Source organism: Colius striatus, chromosome 5 (assembly GCF_028858725.1).
Source record: "Colius striatus isolate bColStr4 chromosome 5, bColStr4.1.hap1, whole genome shotgun sequence".
In the NCBI taxonomy this organism is placed as follows: Eukaryota; Metazoa; Chordata; class Aves; order Coliiformes; family Coliidae; genus Colius; species Colius striatus.
In genome coordinates this window covers 38,303,510-38,324,815 of record NC_084763.1, presented here as the reverse complement: position 1 = coordinate 38,324,815, position 21,306 = coordinate 38,303,510, and positions in this window count along the sequence as shown.

The window sequence follows — 21,306 nt, the reverse complement described above, 5'->3', positions numbered from 1 at the left end:
GTGCAATGAGAAGAACTGAGCAGCACCAAAGAACTCTGGCATTCTGATGTGCAACAGGGGTTTGAGCCTTCAGCTTCTTTATAGTTTCTGAAATCCCAAGTGTTAGCCAGACACTCCCTGAATGTTCGGCAAGAGCAGAAATTGAGGAAATCTGGCTTCCTTTGCATCTGTGACCCAGGATTTTGGTGTAGGAGAGGGAGGTAAGATCGAAAGATGGCTATTTATTTGAAAAAATGAGCTTTGTTCCACTCATGTGGGTTCCTTAGTTCAGCCTTGCTTTTCCTCAGAACGTTTAGGAGAGTCTGGGACACCTTTCCTCCTGCCAAATTTAATTGAAATCGGCAAACATGTGTTCATAGATATGTATCAGAGGGCAGTAAAAATACATATTTTTTATTAAGTTTATAAAAATACTTTTTTTTCACCAATTAGAAGAAATAATGAGTTGAAAAGTCGTGTCAAAACTGTCTGAAATGTCTCTTCTGTTCTGCTTTGAGCTTGGTTAACTGGGGATGCTTTGGAGATGCATGTTAGGAAGCAAATCTACAATACATTGGGCAAAAAAAGATGCTCTTTGTGAAGAAAAGATAATAGGAATCTATCATATAGACTTTCTGCCTCTCATTTCCACCTGGTTGCTGGTACTGCCTTCACTATCTGACTCCTGTTGGGTCATATACTGTGAAGGTCTAGGGTAGACATGGGAATCCCTGCAGTCAGGAACTGAGAGGATGTACAGCTTTACTGTGCAGGACCCTGGCTTAACTAATTCCCTTTGAATTCCACCAGAAATGATATGCAGGCTCCTAAGTCCTGCTGAGAGGTGGCATTTAGGATCTGTGTTATGTCAGTGCTTTTGAAAAATATTTTCCATGAAGACTAGAGGCCTTGTGAAAGGCCTAGGAGATCAAACCTGGTGTCCTTGCTGCAGCCACCAAAAGACGATGGCTAACACAGCAACCTGGAAGCAGGAAAAGGATTACATTAGCAGTGGCTTCAAGAAACACCCGACAATCGCTCCAAGAAACAGTACCCCCACCCTGCAGCCTGTGTGGGGCAGCCAGTAGCAGAGCCCCCATCTTCATGTTTCATTCCCTCACACAGAGAACGTAGGGAGATTGGGAGTGACAACAGTACTATGACTGCAATTTAGTGGGGCTCTTTAGATGTTGTCCCATTGGTAGGACCCTGGAGATCTCATTTTTACTCCTGCTCAGTGCCTGGAGCAGTGAGTGCTGCAGATGAGAACTCCTTTTGAATAAAAATGCTGCTCCAGTACTTCTCAGTAGTTTCTCACTGGGCTTGACATTCTTGTCTACTCACTGCCTCTGGCAAACTTCTCTCATGGTGGCTCTTCATCTCCCAGCTCCACACAGGGAAATTAAAAGTCCCCATAATATTTTCCTTTAATCTAGTCCAAGCTCCAACTACACTGGGGGCTGTCACCAGGAAAAGTTTGAATGGATGAAGGGTGCTCATCTCACCTCCTTTGGTGAAACTCCCTCTCCAGCTAAACTCCTTGAAGCACTCAAATAAAGAGGGAGCAGGGGGAAAAGCAAAGGAACAAAGAAGTAAATTCTTGGCAGAGAAATGCTCTGATTGCCATAAAGGGCAGAACAGAGGGGAAAGCTTGGCTGCCTGCAAAGGGCAAACTCATCCTTCCCATGGTCCACTGTGGGTCTGGAAGAAAGATGAGGAGGAAATGAAGTTTATGTTTTGGCCAACTCAGCTGCTGCCATCCTTTTGCCACAGCTACATGGTGTCTCAGCCTGATGAAGTGCCTGATCTCATCTCCTTGTCTGCTTCCCATACAGGTGCTGAGCATCCCAAAGACAATACTTCAAAACTCCAGGACTTAATCAGGTCCATATTTTTGCCCTAAGACAGTTTTTCCTGACAGGTCTACAGTAACATCTCTGATGGAGTTTAATCGTATAAAAAAGGATTCCCATATTTTCCCTACCAAAACTCTGTTTTTCACACATCCTGAGTATAAAACAGCACACAGTTTGCAAGCTAGCCAGAGGCTGAAAAACCCAGCACAGGCTAATCCATGAATATAGACTGAATGATAACTTACTTCAGGGAAGAGTAGCTATATTCAGTTACTTTGCACCCCTCTATTATTACTATCCAGCAATAAGGTTCAGAGATGCTGCTGCCCTGCGTGATAAATTGAAGGACTTCACGGACATATTAACACAGCTAGTCTGTAGTCAGTGAGCAGACAATTGATTATATGTCAGAAAGTCACACACTGGGCAATTTTGCTCCTAGGCTTTGCCTCCATTTCTCAAAATACACATTACAAAGCAAAGAACTCAGAAGTGAGAGATAAGAGGTAGTCTGGGTAATAGGAAGCTGCTTGGAACTGGCTTGGTCTCCCTGCTTTTGCACAGCAAGAAGCATCTTGTTGGGATTCAGGGAGGAAAAAAGCTGGTCAATCGATATCTTGCAACCAAAAGACATTGCTTAATGAAATATGGGATTCTGTCAAAGCATAACTTTTGGCTCAAAACCATGACTTTCAGTGATACTCTTCTATTTTTCACCAAGTCTGTAAGCAAACAGCTTGGGGTTTTTTTTTCCCTCCCCCTTTTAAATCACCATTAGTAAATGTTGAGGTTTTAGCTGAAAATTTTAGTATTTATGTCAAAAATTTCAAATTCTTCCCCTGAGACCTGTCACCTTGCATCAAACTTGTTGTTCTGTGAAGACAGTCAGGTAGGCTTGCTCCCAAGTCACCTTTTTCTTATTGAGTCATAGTGAAGCCAAATATTACAATTTTTTATGGGCATCCAACAAGACAAAGTACCAAAGGGAAAGGCAAGCAGGGAGAGGAGGAGTGACTCAAGCCAAATCATACCACAGGTCAGGCCAGAGACAGAAGGGAAACCAGCGTTTCCAGATTCCCAGTCCAGAGGTGACATGACGGGGCTGATGGCTGTGTCAAGGAAGGAGTGAATAAGGGAGGATGTTTTCCTCAAGTGATCACCATGTTTCATGAGACCGAGAGGACCAGCCCTAACAGAGGTTCGCTCCTCTCCTGCTTAGCCTGAGGGATAGCCTTGATGGCTTATCCTCCAGCACCTTTTGTGAGGGACTCTGTACCTATGTCACCCTTCAGTCCATCATGCCTCTCTCTTCTTGTAACTGCCTTCTACAGGAAATTTCCAAAGTTGTGAGCGCTGCACCAGGTACGGCAGAGCTATTCTGAAGCCTGAGGCAGGTTTACCAGCAGGGTAAAGCAGATCACAGTAGACCTTCTTCATTAGCATCTGCCAGAATGGCTTGGCTTCCAAAATCAAATGGCATGTGCCCCATGCGGCTGTGCAATGCCTTATGAGGCTTGAGTTATGCTGTATTGGGTGACCCTGCTGAGACATCAGCAGAAAACAAGGGTTTGAGGCTGAGCAGCATGGGAGCATCCTTCCTCCTGTATCATGGGCCAACCTTTGCTGTGTCATATAGCATATAAAAAAGCTCTGGCCCATCTGCTCCTGGAGCCACTGAGCACAACCTAGCTCCCATACCTTTCCATGAGGAACAAAAGGCTTTTCTTCTCCAGCTTGCAGCCAGCTGAGCACAGTGAAGAGCAGGATCAATATCCATTGACCACTGTTGTTCCCTCCGAGTGTCCCCAGCCCCTGTGATTAAGCCTTTCCTGGCTTGCTTTCACAGCAGGAATTCACCTCATTCCCTGAAAATAGAGCTCCAGAATTGGGTTCCTCAGGGCCAGTACTAATTCACAACAGAAAATGATGGTATTAGGGGTAATGTTTGTCTTTGGATTAGAGCTACTCTCAAAATTCTGGTCTTATGGCTAGAAAATAACTGAGGCTAAAAATGTCCCTCTGATGCCTGTTCTGCATGGAAACAAAATACTCAGCACCAGCATGAGAAAGATCTCGTTGAGTAAACACATGGCATAGGGAAGAGGAGGAAGAAAAAGGTCTCTCCAGATGTGGGATATCCCCTGAAGCTTCAACCCACCCTAGTTTTGCCTGGGCAACCCCATCTTCTCCCAAAATGTAATTGTCCTCCCTCTGTGGACTGCTGGTTTCAAGAGCTAAGCCATCAGAAAATATCCCAAACAAGCAAATAGTTTCCTGCTGGTTCATTTCCCTGAACCGACTCACCTCAGGGTGAGCTGTGAATCAGTACTGACAGGCAGGGAGTGAGAAGACACACCTGGGGTAGATGGGGACAAACAGAATTGAGGAGGGGGGAGGAGGGGGTGCTGAGCTGATTTGCATTGGTTGTACCATGAAAAAAATTACTCTGGAATTTGGCTGAGAGCTCAGTCCCAACAGTGAAGGGGCACAGAGGACACATGAGCACTTTTACAGCCAGCATCCTTGCCTGGCTGTGCACCCCAACCCTGACACATGCCTGCTTGGAAAACCTGCCTGACCTTTCTCTACCTCCAACCCGCTGCTATGGACTGCTAAAAAACAAACTGCTGCTGGCAGAGAGGAAAAAGAAACTAAAAGCAATACTCCAAACTGGGAGCAGGCAGTGTCTCTTGGAAGCAGCACATCAGGAGCAGCATCTCTTGTCTCTGTCCTTCCCTTTACTTGGGATAAAACAGCTTTAGCAAGCAGCTGAACGGATGCTGCCCTGGGAATAGCTATCCAGTAACTCTCACAGACCCTTCAGTGGTAACTCAGGATTTGCACCTCCGAGGACTGGTTGTCACTTCTGGGAGCCTACCCAAAACCCTCTGAATTTATCTGGGTTCAGGTCCTGCCATGGTGGGAGAGCCCTCAGGCACTGTGCAGTGGGTGACCAGCACATTGGGGTGGTTGTGCAAAGCAGGCAGCTTCCTGGGATTTGCAAACCACTGGCTGAAGGCAGATCTTGAATGCACCTTTTCAGATAAAAGCTTGGATCCACACCTCATCTCCGTCCTCCTCCCCACCCCCAGTGTTTACTGCTCTCAGACTCTGATTTAGGTGGTTTACTGTGGCTTTCATCTAAGTGCATCAGCATTTTTAAATTAGTCACAGCTGACTCACAGGGTTATAAGAATAATGTTAAATTACCAGACATACACAGTCCATATACTTTATTACCTCATTTTTGTATCTTCTTTATGGTCTGTGATAACAATGACCTTATAGTCTGTGGTTGAAGAGCCAGTTAAACTTGCTCTCTGTCAAAACGGTAATTAAAAAATTCCTATAGGGTAGGAAGCAAATCTTTACTCTCAAGTATATTTCTTCTTCCAACAAGGCCCCTGAATGAGGCTCAGAGAGCAACAGAAGACAATGTCTACAAAAGTCTTATCAGCCAGGTAGCACTCAGTCATCTGCATTAATATTTTAAATAAATATGTACTAGTCTTAACAGCACACAATGTATGGCAGAGCCAGGAAAACACAGCAGTTTCTCTTTGATCACCAAGCAATATTGTGTCTTTAAAATGGGATAAATGCCTTAAATACACTTAGCAAACAGTTTGTATTGTTCTTGCTTTCAAATAAGGTGTCAGCATGACTATCTCCTCCCTGTTTTTAATCTCTTTCTGTTTCTAATGTTGAAACGGTCAGACTGGAGGCAAAGAGGACAAAAAGGACGGGAAAATACAGTATCCGAGGAAATTTTGGCGGTTGCAAGTCATGAAAGAAATAGGAACAAAATGAGAAAATTTAATTTTTTTACTGGGGCGGGGAGGGAGAGGGGTCACAGTTTACCTCCTCAAGAGATGCAGCCAATCCTAGTTAACAGTTTGACAAGGGTATGTGTTTAAGACCTTCTCCATTTCCCCTCCATCAGCCTCAGACCACCATGAACAGAAGTTGTCTGGATGGCAGCGGGGGCAGAGCTCAGGGCACAGGACAGTAGGTCCTTAGCACCTGACTGGTGCCAGGCTGCATCTACATCTCCAGGTCCTCTGTGGGCAGCTTGGGTCCCAGACTCTGGGAAGGGAAGATGTTTCATCCCAATCTGAAGCTCTAGGAGAGCTGGTGTGGGAGAATCAATGAATAAGTTTGGCTGGAGGAGACCTTTAAGATCATTGAGTCCAACCCCTCCCCTCACCCTGCCAAGCCCACCACTAACCCATGGCCCTCAGCACCTCAGCTACACAACTTTGCAATAGCTCCAGGGATGGGGCTCCCTGAGCAGCCCAGTCCAGTGCTTTTGGAGAGTACCTCCAAAAAACAATACAGAAATCACTGAAAATATTTCACCTCACTATTCTCCCTGCTCTGACACACACCTTTCCCATCCCTCCAAAAAAGACTTTTCCCTTGAGTCCTCACCAGGGACCAGGTGTTTTTATTACTGGTTAGAAACAAATTCCCAGAAGCAGTGGAAATGCTGGATAGATATCATCTTTCTCTCTCTCTCCTCCCTCTCCATTCAGGTTCCTTTTTATTGGTGTCATTTACAGGTTACTAATCAAGTTGAAACATTCAAACTGAAAGTCCAGCAGTTAAAAAGCAGCAAGGCATTCAAAGCCTGCTTCCCATGCAATTTTTAAAGTGCTGCACTAAGGAAATGTTCAGGAGAGTGAAGCTTTGCCTTTTATATATCCCAGCAGACTTACACTTTCTAATAGACCCATCTAAATCAACAAAGTATTCCCCAGCCAGGGCCAAGAGTCGGTGAAAATGGCTCGAAGGCAACTGATGCAGCCACAACTTTCCAGTGCAAGTTAATGAACTTTTAAAAACATTTGGAAAGTGATGTATGCGTGAGGCTCCTCAGTGTATCACGGTTAATATAATGCGTTCCTTTCCCTGGGGGAGCCTCTGTCTGAGCTGTCAGCTGTAAGGTTGTTCTTCTGGAGCTTTTTCTCTATGTATACAATCCTTTCTCTCTCTGTCTCTCCTTTTGTTTGACAGGAGAAGCAAGAGGCAACCAGCTCCCGCTTGTATAAATTATGTGCTTCAAAGAATTTGAAGGGCAAATGAGCAGGAGGGGGAAAAAAAATCAGGCTGAGTGAACAGAGGAGTTATAGTGCTGCTGTGGATGTCACCCACGGGGCTGAGCATCCCAGGGATGCGTAGCAGCACACTCATGTACACGTGAGTATGCGTATCTCTGCACCCACACATGGGTCACAGGAATCTCTGGTGTAAGGGAGCGTTGGCTCATCTCAGCAGTTCCTAATCACAGGCCAATGAGTCATGGACTGCTTTCTCCTTGTGAAACCCCAAAGGTTCCTGTACAGGAGTCCTTCCTGTGACACTTCAGGACAGCCCAAGGCTCATCAGGTTTTTCTTTGTGTGGACCAGCAAGACCTGAAAAGAAGTGGGGAAAGTGAGAGAATGACATCCAGAGCCTCACTGGCCCAGGAGGCCACAACTCCTCCAGGCCTGCTCTTATGTAGTGTCTCATAAAAGATAAGCTACAGCATAATCTTAGCAGCTTGTCTGGAGAAAGCCTAGTCCACCATCTCCCTTCAGATAGCCCAATATTCCATTGTCTCCAGCCTTAGGAAGTTGAGGTCTGTTTTGAGGTTGAATTTCTTAGGTTTCCAGATACTATTGTCGAACTCTGGGTGTGGCTCTGAACTCTTCTTCATGCTTGCTCTCCCAGCACATCTGGACTCAGCATACCTCTCTTCCTCAGACTATGTTTTCCCTGCCCCAACTGACATAACCTACCTACCATTTTAAGGGAACTAAAGATTGTATCTTTTTTTTTTCTTTTTTTGTGCCCCATGTCATTGCAGTGAGAGCTCATCTTGAGAGGTTATCACAGATGACCCTGAAGTCATTCCTCATGACACTGACTTCAACCACGGAGCTTGTTTTTCTGTAAGCACAGCCTTTCATTTTTGACTCCCAGAGGGATTCCCTTCAATTTAGTTGGACTAAAAACATCCCACTGAACCACAACCAGTTAAGTACACAATCCATATCTCTCTATATGAATAATCTGTGTCTTCCTTACTTGCTAGCCTGCAAATTTCTGTGTCATCTGTAACAGCATCTCCCCTCTATATGCTCTATATCATTGCAAAATGACTTCTACAAAACCTTCAACAGTGCTGGAACAAGATCAGTTTCTGGGGAAGCCAATTCAAAATAGCTCTCCTCATTGGAGTCATGGCATGAATGGCTTTCAAGAAGCAGCAGTGAACCAGTCCACCTAACCGTCCTCTTTGGAACTGTGAACTTGAGAATGTCGTCTCCTCCTTGAAATATACACTTTCAATACTGAAATACCATTAACTATCATGGGTGATATTCCTTGAAGGGATTTTATTAACCATATCAATGTCTTCCTGTCGTGATTTAATCCCTACTGGCAGCTTAGTTCCACACTGCCACTTACTGCCCACCAGTGGGATGGGGGAGAGAACTGGAAGGGTGAAAATGAGAAAACTCATGGGTTGAGATAAAGACAGGCTAACAGGGAAAGCAAAATAAAGAATTCATCCACCATATCCTACTGGCAAGCAGGTGTTCAGCCATCCCTGGTAAAGCAGAGCTCCATAGTAAGACTTGGGAAAATAAATGCTATGATTCTGAACATCCTTTTTCCTCCCTCTTCCCCAGCTTTTATTACTAAGCATCACGTTATATGGTGTGGTATATCCATCCTTGTCTCAGCTGTGTTCGCTCCCAACTCCTTGTGCACCCTCAGGCTACTTGCTGGTGGGGTGAAGTGAAGAACAGAAAGGGCTTTGAGGCTATATGAGCCCTGCTGAGCAATAACCAAAATACTGGTGTATTATAAACACTTTGCTTACCATAAATCCAAAAAATGAGCAGGACAAAAGCAACTATATATAAAAAAAACCTTTGTCCCAGCCAAAACCAGTACATTTCCTCAACTCCAGTCTATGATCATGAGCTACTAGGAGACTGGTTTCAGTCTCCCCTGACTCATCTCATCTAAGAAACATTCCAGAGTTTCTCCATTTCTGAAGGAAGATTTGCTAATATTTGGCAGGCGAATAGCAGAGTGAAATCAATAGGGGGAACTGAAGAAGATTATGGCTACAGGTCATTTGTTTACACAGCTTTGCTAGTGACCTGCCTGGGGAAAAGTTAAGATAATCTTGTCGTTTTAGAAACCAAAAAATATTCACATGTTCAAGGAGCACAGGAGTCAGAGCCTGAGAAAATGGACACACTAGAGGAACGTCCAAGAGAGAAATACTTCAGCTTTCCAGTGTCAACCATTTTATGTTGGGTCCTGAGCAATATACAATCCAAGAGCAAGACTTCAGCAACAAACCAGACCCTGCTTGAGGTGTTCAGTTTCAGAGGAGTTTTAAATGAGAAAAAAAATATCTTTTATTTTCTTAGAAGGCCCACACAAAAAGGGGACAGTATTTAGCATTTTAGTTAAAATCTCTATCCATACTCCTGCTGTGTTCACTGTACCTCTGTGCTCACATCATTCTCCATCTCTCCAAAATGATCACATACTACCACGTTTTTCAGAAGTTTACGTGAAGTTTGCTATGACAAATGTTTTGCTGAACATGAAATATCTGAATGGACAAATACAGTGTGTTACACCCTTTGTGCAACACCTTGTGCAATGATCAAATAAGGTAGGATTTGCCTGTCTCTGAAAGTCATTGGGGAAAGGGCAAGGATGTGATGAGTAAAAGCTCATCAGTGGCCCAAAGATAAACAAGGAGCAGATGCCCATGGTCTCTACCAGTACAGGAATTAGAGACCAACAAGTAAAATTAACAGGCAGATGGCTTAAACAAACAAAAGAATGTGGTTCATTAACCAATGTGTAGTTGAGCCATGGAGCTCCTTGCTGCAGGATGTTGTGGATGTTAGAAATGCACAAGGTCTCATAAAGAAATCAAGCAAGTTACCCCCCAAAAATATCCATCAGGGGTTATTAGAGCTAAAGACACTCTGCCTCAGAAAGACTCCATACAATACAGTGCTGAAGTTTTCAAGTGTCCTGTGAAGATATTATACAACTTTTTCCTGTTTTTCAGCTTTTCTGTGCCCATCTGGACACTGGTAAGGATGGTGTAATCCCTCAGTTCTTAAGAATTTTTGGACCATTTTAATGTTTGAAGTTTAATTTTCCAGCAGCATTTTGATACTCATAGTGAAAGTATCAATGTTGCCATTGCTAAAAAAGGACAACAGAAATCAGCCTAGCAGGCTAAGAAATATCCAGGGAGAGCTAGAAGGAAGAAATCTCTATTGTTTTCGTGAACTCATATACCAGGGCGTACAAATTGGTGCATAAAGCTTGTGAAATTTTACAAACTTACACTGGGATAAATGCTGTTCAGCCATCTCACTCCACTTCCATGTCAGGGAAAACAGTATTGCCACCAGAAAAGCTCTTCATGACATTTAGGTTGCTCTGGTATCATTGTGATGCTCTCTGAAAGATCATCACATGTGGTCCATTCACTGTCTTCACTCTATGTTCTCTGAGAAAGAGACAAACCACTTTATTTAAATGATTGGTTTTCTCCACAGAGAACAATGTTAATATCAGATGCAGGTGTCTGCAGCAGAGGAGACTAATTTTGCCATAAACCTCCTTGTAAGATCCTTTCAATTGTTTACTCACTTGTTGTAAAATGTCAAGGTTTTGAAGCCAGGTTTATAGGGTGACATCTCATGCTTTGTTCCGAGGGTAGAAGAACCACAAGGCACAACATATCACCTCTCCAACAAAATAACCATGTGGACTCAGTTGTAGGCAATCTCCAGGCTGGGATGGCTTGTGAAGGTCATGGCAGAAAAAACCCCAGATGCTGAGGAAATCTAGAGGTCTCGGCTTGTTCACAGGAAATCCACAAGCAAGAGTGGGGAACAGGGGGCAAATGCTCTGGATAATTGCCTAGATTTCTTTATTAAGAGAACACAGTGTTGCATATCTGACTCAAGTCCCAGTACAGGATACTCGTTCAGAGGGCTTGGTTTTGATGGGAACTTCATTGGAACAATTTTGTTGGTGCTGGAGGTGAAAAGGAGAAAGGCTCAGATGTCTGTGTTGGCTTGGCTGGGAGGCAATATGCACTGGCCCTGCACTGTCAGTGCAAACATGCTCTTTCTGACAGTGATTCACAGCAGGAATATGAACTAGTCTCTAGAAATGCTCCTTCCTTGCTGTTGATTCACTTTTGTTAGTCCTCACTACCCTGAGTCCTTCAGACTTGCCTGGCTTCTGGTTTGAGTCCTGCTCTGCAGCAATCAGAGATAAAACTATCCTCTGAACCTGCAGGCAGGGAAGAGACTTCAGCATTTGTAGCTCACAAAAATGTCACATCACAGGGAAATATTTCAAAAGACTTGCTTTCATTACAATGCAAGAGTAAAACAAGTTGAGAAAATCTCAAGGTTGCCCACTGTCCTGGTCCAGAGTCATTCTGGTTTCGCCTCATGCGGAGTCTACTCTCTCTCCAGGAGTCCTTACTATCACCCTGCAGCTGCATTTGCACAGCTCCAGGTTATATATGCTGGCTACTAGCTAAAATGCTTAAATGGCAACTTTGGAGAAGCAGCTCACCTTGATAACCACTGAAAAATGGCGACCTCTTTGAGGGTCCAAGACAAGTCCAGCATAGCATAATGGTTTAATTAAATCACATGTTCATAGTTGACAGAGCATTATCTCCATGGTGTGAGCTGATACTGGGTCCTTCTCCCACCTCACATTATGCTCAGGATGAGAACAGGAGATCACATAATTGAAATTCAGGTTGAACTTCTGCCTGAGACAGATACCAGGCACCCGGACACAACTGGGAGTGCATATCCCATCATCTGTAGCTGTTGACAGCTTCCCTGAGAAGAAGCCAACTCACATCAGGGCTGGATGCTGCATGCAGTTTGGAAACTCAAAGCAATGATAGCAACTTTGTGTGGAGACTATCAGATCCCTCTCTCTTCCCACCACTGTACACAGCCAGATGTCAGGCCAGGGGATATCAATTCAACTCCAGCAAACCCAAGAAGCAGTGAAGGTCACTCAGGATATAGCTCTTGGTATGGAGGCACAAACAGAAGAGGATCTCCCCAGCCAGCCCATTTTCTCCCAGTTCCTCATGCTGGGCTTGGTAAGGGACCTGGTGAGCTGGGCTCATCTTGGGTCACAAAGATCTCCCTTTCTCATAGGGTGTCCCCAAAGAGAGTGACAAGCTCTCTAGTTTTGGAGGATCAATCCCCCAAACCAGAATAGCTCTGGATGTTCCAGCAAGACCAGTCCACCTTGTAGCTGGACATAGTTGCAAACCCAGTCCCACTCTCATTGCTCTTCACTGGCCAACCTTAAACAACTACTTGATACAGCTGCTCTGTGTTCTTTGGTCGCAGAACAGGCACATCCACAGCACACATGGGGGAGCACAAGCTCACCTGATGTTGAGGATGATCAGGAGACTGGAGTATCTTTCTTATGAGGAAAGGCTGCGTGACCTGAAACTGTTCAGCTTGGAGAAGACTGTGGGGGAGGATCTCATTAACAAGCATTTAAAAGGTGGATGACAAGAGGATGGGGCGGCATTTTTTTTCTACTGTCACAAGTAACAGGACAAGGGGTAAGTGGAACACAAAAAGTTCCACTTAAACATAAGAAAAAGCTATTGTTCAGGTGAGGGAGCCCTGGCACAGGCTGCCCAGGGACCATGTGGAGTCTCCTCTGGAGGTTTCCAAACCCATCTGGACGCATTCCTGTGCCTCCTGATCAAGGGAAACCTGCTTTAGCAGGGGGTTGGACTGGATGATCTTTAAAGGTCCCTTCCAATCCTCACCATATTATGATTCTCTGTAATGCTGTGATAATTTTCCTCCCTCTCTGCAGCCTCCCTGTCTGAGGCAGTCAGCAGCACACACATGTGTGTGTCTGTGTGTGCATATGCTGGTGTAGAGGGGCCTGGGAGGAAACTCTGACCTAGTGAACACAACCACCACAGTGGTTAAGAAGTGATTTGCTATCACTCGCTGCCACTCACTGCACACCACCAGCAAACAAGCCTGGAAAATGCCACAGGCTAACAAACCAGATAGGTTGCTGAGTCTCCTTCTCTGGGGACATTCAAAACCCACCTGGATGAGTTCCTGCGTGACCTACTCTCTCGGGGGTTGGGCTACATGATCTCTAACGGTCCCTTCCAACCCCACCATTCTATGATTCTACTCTAGGTGGTCCTGCTCAGGCGGGGGTTGGACTTGGATAATCTTTTGAAGTCCCTTCCAGCCCTTGAGACTCTGTGATTCTGTGAAACCACCCCAGATCTTGCAGGGACATCAGTTACCTTTGCAGTCTGAGTCTATGAAAATACTGTACACCAGCAATTGGGTGGAATTTTTATGTGATCAAGTGCAGGCAACAGCAACTTGGAGAGACAAGCTGGCAAGGCTCAGCCTGACCTTTCAAGCCTGGGTGGCTGTAAGCTGCGACTCCGGAGCAGGGTGAAACCTGATTAGTGATTTTCAGAAACGTTCTGCTGATAAGGGCGGTTGCTCTGAGTTGCTGAATGAATGCAGACACTGGTGCCACGCTTCCCAGATAAAAAGTGATTAAAGTCTCCTTAAGAGCTTCTAAATCTGCTCCTCAGAAATTCCATTAAGCAATCTAATTAGCTAATTCTATTAACTGATTAGGTGATATTAATTAGTTAATTTAGGGGGCAAATTTATAAAGCTATCGAAGGAAATACAGAAAAAGGAGAGGGACTTTAGGCCAAGAGCTTCCTTTCTTCACCCCCACAGTGCCTTAATTAGAAATTTTAATTAGCCATATGCTGGGGGTGGGGAATTGCTAATGCACCTCTGCTCTCCCCATTCTCTCTCCTGCTAGTCATGCATCTACTGGTAATTCATGATGTCTAAAGCAACTGTGGAGGTTGGAGGTTTGGCTTTTGGGTATGTTCTCTCCCATACTCTTTTTGTCCACCAGACTATTGATTTAGGAGATGAAAATAAAACCCAAAAACCTGGTGCTTTGGACAGAGCACTGCAAAGCCACTCTGAACAGCTGTCTGGCAGCCTCCAGAAATGTTTTTCATTTTGCATGGATAGCCCTGGAAAGCTGGCAAGTGTTCCTCATGCCAGCTTTACAGGGTGATAATGTCCCTAGGCAGGGGAACCACAGAATTTGGTTCCTGCCCACGGAGAGTCAGGGCTGGAGGGCAGCATTGAGAGTTTGGCCCAGTCCCCAGGCATGTTCCTAGAGGTCCTGAGTCAGGACTCAGTTCTGGCAGCTTTCCCCAGATCCACCAGATTGTAGAATTGGCAACCATTGCCACTGATGCCATGATTTCAGCTCTTGAAGAATACTGGCAGCAATGCCAGGTCCTCCTGACCTGGGATGCTCTACAGGAGCTCCAAACATGCCAAAATGACACCCACTGTATCCCAGGTACATGTGTATCCAACGTACCAGTCTGTCACCAGTTGCACACGGATCTAGCAGGGGGAGGCAAGAAAACTCCCAGATAGCTGTAGCAATTTCTCCTGACAGGCACCAACAAAGAAAAGGCTCAGTGTGCTCCAGGTCTGTCTCTAAATGTGTGCTTCACCTCTGCCTACACCATGCTTTCACCAAATACAGTGATGCATGAAAGAATGGGAGTGAGTACCACCTCCACAGGGTCCCCAAAGTCTCCAGAAGATGCTGAGCTAACTGCATCCCAGCCACCTGAGAAAGAATCCCATGGTCATTAGCTTTGATATCCCAAGTGAACAAGGGCAGAGGTTGGGGAGCTGCAACTTGAGCGACAGGATCAGGTTGTCATGGAGAAGGATCAGCTACTGCGAGTCCAAGCCCTTGTACTTGGACCTGGAGCTCCTTGGGGTAGAGTGCTTCCCTTCTGCAGCACATACAGGAGACCCTTCTCTGGACAAGCTGCTGTCATAGAGCAAATGTAAATGGAGTTCTGGACCATGGTGGCTCCATTAATATTAATGCTGTCAATGTTACTGCTAAAAGCACTAGTACTACTGCCTGCCTTCTCACACATCCACCCCCAGCAGGTTTCTGAATCCAAGAAGTGTCAGCTTTTAGTGTAAATTTTGAGGCTTCAAGCTTTCCAATTATGCCTACACCATGCTTTGAAGTCTTCCCCAGCAACTATCAGATTCACAAATTTTCAAAATGAAAAGTGAAGATTCAACAAATCCTAGGAACTGGGGCAAAGCCCCAGGAACAACGTGACACAGATGGGAGCCCTAGGTATGCTACACAGAACTGTGTTCCATCGTGATGGGAGACGAGACTTGTGAGTGTCCAGACAGGGGAAGAAGCTGCCCCCCCACCAGCTTCTAAGCTCCCAAAATGACCTCCTCTGCAAGGCATTCATCTCCTTGCACAAGGCTTTGTGGCTTCAACCACAATTTCTTCCTGCAAAGTGGGAACTGCATCTCTCACCTATGGTGTAACTAAAGCAATTTCCAAGCTGTGGTCCTGCTCCTTCCCAAGGCCATTGTGAGGTATAAGTCAGTTTAGAGCTGAGTTTGAACTTCCTTTGGAAGATGAAGAGCCACCTTAAGTAATATATATATTGATTGGAGATAGGCAGAGGCTGTCTGATAAGCCAGTTTCCACAGAAGGTGGTTTGATCCAAGCCAAAACATATAGATTGTAAAGACACTGTTTACAGTTTCTCCTGGGTGTACAGTTCCTCCTGGGTGGCTGCTGAGGTGATTTAAGGGTGGTTTTGCCTCAGAGGGGATAGGTCCACAAACACTTCTTGCTAGAAAGTTCAGAGAAACTCTTGATAGGAGATGTAGTGTATGCATTCTCTGTCTCTCATAGCTTTTTTGAAGCTACCAACCATTCCAAGACAGGGCATTACATGCTCAGAATAACCCAATATGCTAATTTGCACATTCTTTTATTCCCAAGGGCCTGCCTGCATGCCAGGCACTTGAGTGCTCAACCGCTTCTTCCCACTGGGCAGGAAACAAGAAAGCCCAAAGAGTCTCCCAGCTCCTAAGCAATAAAGTTCCTGTCCTTCCAGGCTCCCTGCTCTCCTGGGGTCCAGAAAACAAATTAATAATTATGAGCTGAACTTACAGTTGATCTGAAACACATCTCTATTCACATGTACTTCTAAACCTCTGCTGGCCTCCCAAGGTACACCCCCAGATGCTTGCACACTTGAGGAGCAAGGTCCACCTTCAGCAAACACACATTTCTCACCTCCCTCACCCTGCTGTCAGTGGAATGGCAACAGGCCAGCAGAAATAAGGACAAGGGACCAAAAAGCTCTTGACCTCAGTAGCAAAAAGTACATGGTGGACACCTCTGGGTTTGACCACACTGTAAGCTACATGTATGCAAAAGCACTCAGCTGAGTAAAGGCAAATTTCAAGCACCAACTATCAAAATTAGATGACACAACTGAACTCAGAAGCATGTAGAAAACATCAAGATAATTTTTATTGCTGTTTCATCCCAAACTTTTTATTTTTTGTGAAGACAAGAAGTCTTCCTGCCCATCCAAGGCTACTGAGTCTTATTTCTTATTTCATGGGACAAATACTTTTCTTCCTCATAGTCTGGGGGCCTGAATAAAGACAAGAAGATTCCAGATGCCTTCTGTCTAGTCTGCCTCATCCTTCTTTGAGTCTCACATGGAAATACATGCATTTTTTCCTGTGGGTTGCAATGGCAATATCATTCCCAATGCAGGATGAGCAATGCCATGGGTTGAAAATGTTTTTCATGTAACTATGTCCCACTAAGAACCTGGACCATACGTGTAAGACCTCTACTGGGAAGTGCCTTGAATCCTGCTTTCTGTGGAAGTAATACAGGAGGGTAGCAAGGATGCTCAGCATCAAGTGTGGTCTGTGGAAGGCTCCTATGTGAGGAGAGACTGAATGGCTTTGAATGATCTCTCTGAAAGGAAATAATTCTCTGAAGATATGATATTAAAGCTGTAAAACCATGAGTAAGGAGTAGAGTATTCCACAATTATTCTTAATTTCCCGTGTGAGAGGACCCAGGAAGAATCAGAAAACTTGCAGTTAAGCACATTTTAGACACAAAAGGCAGCACAGGTAATTAATCTATGGAACTCACTGCTGCAGGATGTTTTGAAGGCCCAAAAGTCTCAGCAGGAACTAAAAAAAATTACAGTGGATACATCAAACTATGGCTACGGAAAAACTTACTCTAGGAAGCACATTGCAGCTTCAGGAGTCCTCAGCTACTGGCTGCAGCAGAGGATGGCTTTTGGGAGAGCCCAGGGAGGTGCCTCAGTGGGCTCTGTGGTTTTCATCACCCTCCCATCTTCCTTCTTCCACTGCTCACCACTGAGCTGCCCTGTGCTAATTGTAGCTCAGCTTGTACTTTTGCGAGGATCCCTGAAGCAGCAGAAGTTGGTACTAAAGTTCATCTGTAACAGGAGCTTTGTTTAGCAGTACTGGGACCAGAAGGTCAGCAGCAGCTGCTCTGCCAGGGTTTAACACTTTGTTCACCTCTGCCTATAGAATTTCCTCTTCCCTGAGCAGTGCAAGGGAAGAACCTTCCTTTATTTTGCGAGCCCCATCATTCATCAGTTTTAGCTCTGTGACAACACGGAGAAGCCAGCCTGCCTGCAGCTCTGTTGTGTTGTGACATAGTAGCCAGCAGCAGTTTTTCACTTTTTTTTTTCAAGCAGCCTCAGGTGGCATGAGGACACTTCACAGCTTGTGTTTTTGCAAAGTGCTTTTCAAATGATGGTGGTTCTCAAAGGCCATGGGGCTGCACTACTGTCAGGATATTTAAATCAGGATGAAGCAGAAGTGCTTGAATAAAGTCCCACATTGCAGGGGATCGGTATAGCAATGCAGAGTGCTCAACTGCTATTTCCCAGGGCAGATCCCACCTAGTCAGAAATTTCCCAAGCACCTGCAGGGTTGAAAAGTGCATGTGTTAACCTGACAGAGCTGGGGAGGGTTCAGAGGTGACTATAAAGAGATGGATCTCTAGGAGGCCATTATGTGGAGTGGTCTGAGCATGTGATGGATAGCCAGGAGTTCCCTGTTAGACCCGATTCTGCAGCCTGGCATCATTCTGGCTACACCAGCACACAGTGTGGTCACGAGTCTCCTTTCCAGCTCTGATGACACAGGGTACAGAAGCACAGCTTGCATTTATTCTGCTAAGATGTTCTTGTCTTTTGAAATGGAAAGCCACATTGCTGCTGCCTGTTGGAGGTGTCTCCGGCCTGTTAACTCTCAAATTCTGCCTGGGTATTACCTGAGAAATGCCAATAGAGCCATGCCAGGGACTGTGCATACCATCTAACAATATAGCCTTGTGCTGCTATGCGAGCCCATGCTCAGGACCTGTGTAGTTTATCGGTTGAGATGTAGCTGATGCATGCACCCTCCCTGACTGTCCTAAAGGTTTCCCCCTGACTGGCAGCACCGGTGTTTCCTGCAGCTCCTGAGCAGCCAACCCAGTCAAAGCCTCAGGTCAGTCTCTGTAGCTCTCTTCCCTCTGGGGCAACCACATCTCTTGCTCTGGCCACATGCCATGTCCTGTGCACATTGCCAAGGCCTCTCAGAGGAGATCAAACTACAAGCACTCACCCACCCTGTCAGGCCCAATACCAGATGCCTCCCTGCTGAGCTGCTCTCTGGGTCAGCTCCTCTCACACCACAGCTCTTCAGCAGCCCCTGCCTGATCACTCAGCTACAGTCCTAGGAGTTAACAGCTTTAAATTATACTGCTGTGTAATGGTGATAGCCTTTTATTCCCCAGCCTCTCAGCTGAATAGCTGTGACACTTTGACCAGAAACCTTGAGGAACTCCAACTACTTAGAAATTGCTTCTCCTCTTCACTTGGGTTTGAGGCTGTGAAGTTTCTCTGTGGCTTTGCTGTTTAGTGCAAAGCTGAATCAGTGCACTCAGCTAAGCCATAACATTGATGATGATCCAGGGTTCCTCATATCACAACCTGACAGCACTCACTTCCATCTCTTCTGTCAGCTCTGAGATGTCCATGCTCTTTTGTAAAATGCTGGAGGACTCTTTGTGCTCACTCAGAAGTGTCATGGAGGACTTGGACAGTGCTGACCCATCAACAGATGCTGGTTTACAATATCCCACAAGGGTTTGTGGAGTATGGGCCACTATCATCCAGTCATTGCATGAAGGCTACTTTCAATCATAGGAGGAAAAGGCTTTTATCTGTGAATGTTTCATCAGCTCCATTTCTGTCTGGATTACCATCAAGAGCTTTATCAGGCCAGACTTCCCCATCAACAATGTATGAAAGAGGTACAGTACAGTTATTCAAGGGAACAGACCTGGATTAGCCAGTCTGGAGATACTTAAGCAACATGGTATAGCCACAGCACCATGGTCTGTCCCTATCTGTACTACAGCAACACTTCACCTATGCACAAACATAAGGAAAAAGTCTTTTATAGCTAAGTGGAAGCTGCTGCTCTTGCTGAAGCCATGGAGGGGAAGTTGGATCACACGATGAATGACGAAGACATCTCCTCCATCAGCTCCATCACTAGCAGCCGTGACCTCAGGAGTTCAAGCCCTAGCAGTTCTGATACTTTGCAACATGCCATACCAAATCACCTGAGGAGGCAAATGGCACTCAGCTCCAGCAGAACTACACCAGGGGCCAGTTTTAATGTACTGTCTGTGGAGGGCAGTGGGGGAAGCAAATGTTCATATCTTATTTGAAGCAGAACTTGCATCGTTGGCAAATAATGTGCAATCTTGGGCTAAGCCAAGAAACCTGATCTGGTGCTGGAACCTCCAGCTGTTACTACACTACAGTCATAAAACCTGCTTCATGCATCTGCTTGTATAATCCAGTTCCATGGGGGAAATGGCCTTCCTGAGCATCCCCAGAGATAGGTTTAGCCCAGAGGAATGAAGCTGGCTAGCCCTTGTAATTGTAGCTAATATGCTCAGCATTGGCTATCTGCTCCTCAAGGTGTATTAGCATGCTTCTTGCTTTCACAGTATGGATTTCAAGCCTTGAAAATGTCTTCACCCTCACAGTCCAGTGATTGATAAATCCACAGAGAGATGTAAGGCACAAGAAGATGTAGACATACCTTTCTGCATGGGCACTCAGGGTGACCAAGAATGGCTCTTGTAATGCTGTGGACTGGCTTGGGAATATAGCCAGGACTGAATGCAACACTCTTTCTCTCATCTAACAACAGGGCAAGGGGTAATGAGATGAAGCTGGAACACAAAAAGTTCCATTTAAACATAAGAAAAAACTATTTCACTGTTCAGGTGAGGGAGTCCTGGCACAGGCTGCCCAGGGAGGATGTGGAGGCTCCTTCCTTGGAGGTCTTCGAGACCCGCCTGGACATGTTCCTGTGCAACCTGATCTAGGTAGACCTGCTTCAGCAGGGGAGTTGGACTAGATGATCTCTAGAGGTCCCTTCCAACCCTACCATTATATGATTCTATGATCATCCTCTAGAAACAGACAAGCAGAAACAGCCATCATTTTCCAGATCAACAGTGACCTTTCACGAAAAATTCGGACCAAGTTACCTAGACTCAAGTGAAGGTCCACTATGTGGGCTGTGATGATCATGATCACCACTGTCTTATTAACAATGGTCTTTATCAGGTCAGAGCTTGATCCCCTCTGATCCCCTCAGGGCAAGCAGCAACAGACTCAGGACCAAACAGAGGTAGAGTTCTATCCTGCACTCACCTTTTCATTCTCTCTTTTTCCCCAAAATCAATAGGAATATTTCCACCATACAGCAACATAGAAAAGAATATGATACTGTAATTTCCTGCAGAGAAGTAGCTGTAAGTCAATTACCACTTAGTTACCTTTAAGTCAGGAAAAAGTCTTTGAATTTAAGAGGAGAGACACCAAAAAAGTCCTACTGGGACAGACTCTATGAATAAAAGAATGAACGTTTTTGCACAGTTTCTTTTGAAAGCACAAAAGAGCAGTGCTGGAGTGGAATAGACCTTTCTCTGTGATTCTCTGGAGGACTCAAAGACTACAGAGGAAACACACCCTCTTCCACTAGATGACAAGGGACCATCTTTCCCCCTTTTCTCACTAATTGCAGCAAAGTCAGAGCAGATGTGGTGTCTCACAGCAAGTCAGGGTTTGAGATGGCTGCAGCAATCCAGCATGTGCCTCAGGACTGAGCCACTCCAGATCCCAGTCCTTCCCAAGAGCTTCAGGAAGGCTGTTCCACAGAGGAGCTTCCTGCTGGTCTGTCAGCTGCAGGTTCCTCTGCTCCCCACAGCAGGCTGTATTAAGTAATATAAGAGATGTCTGTTGTCTGTGGTTTGTTTTCTTTCATTCCTTCCAGAGACAGAGACAAGCCTGGCAGGACATCCAGCTCCCTTGCATTGTTTTGGACCTCTCTCAGGCAAAGAGGTGGAGAGAAGCTCTCAGGTCAC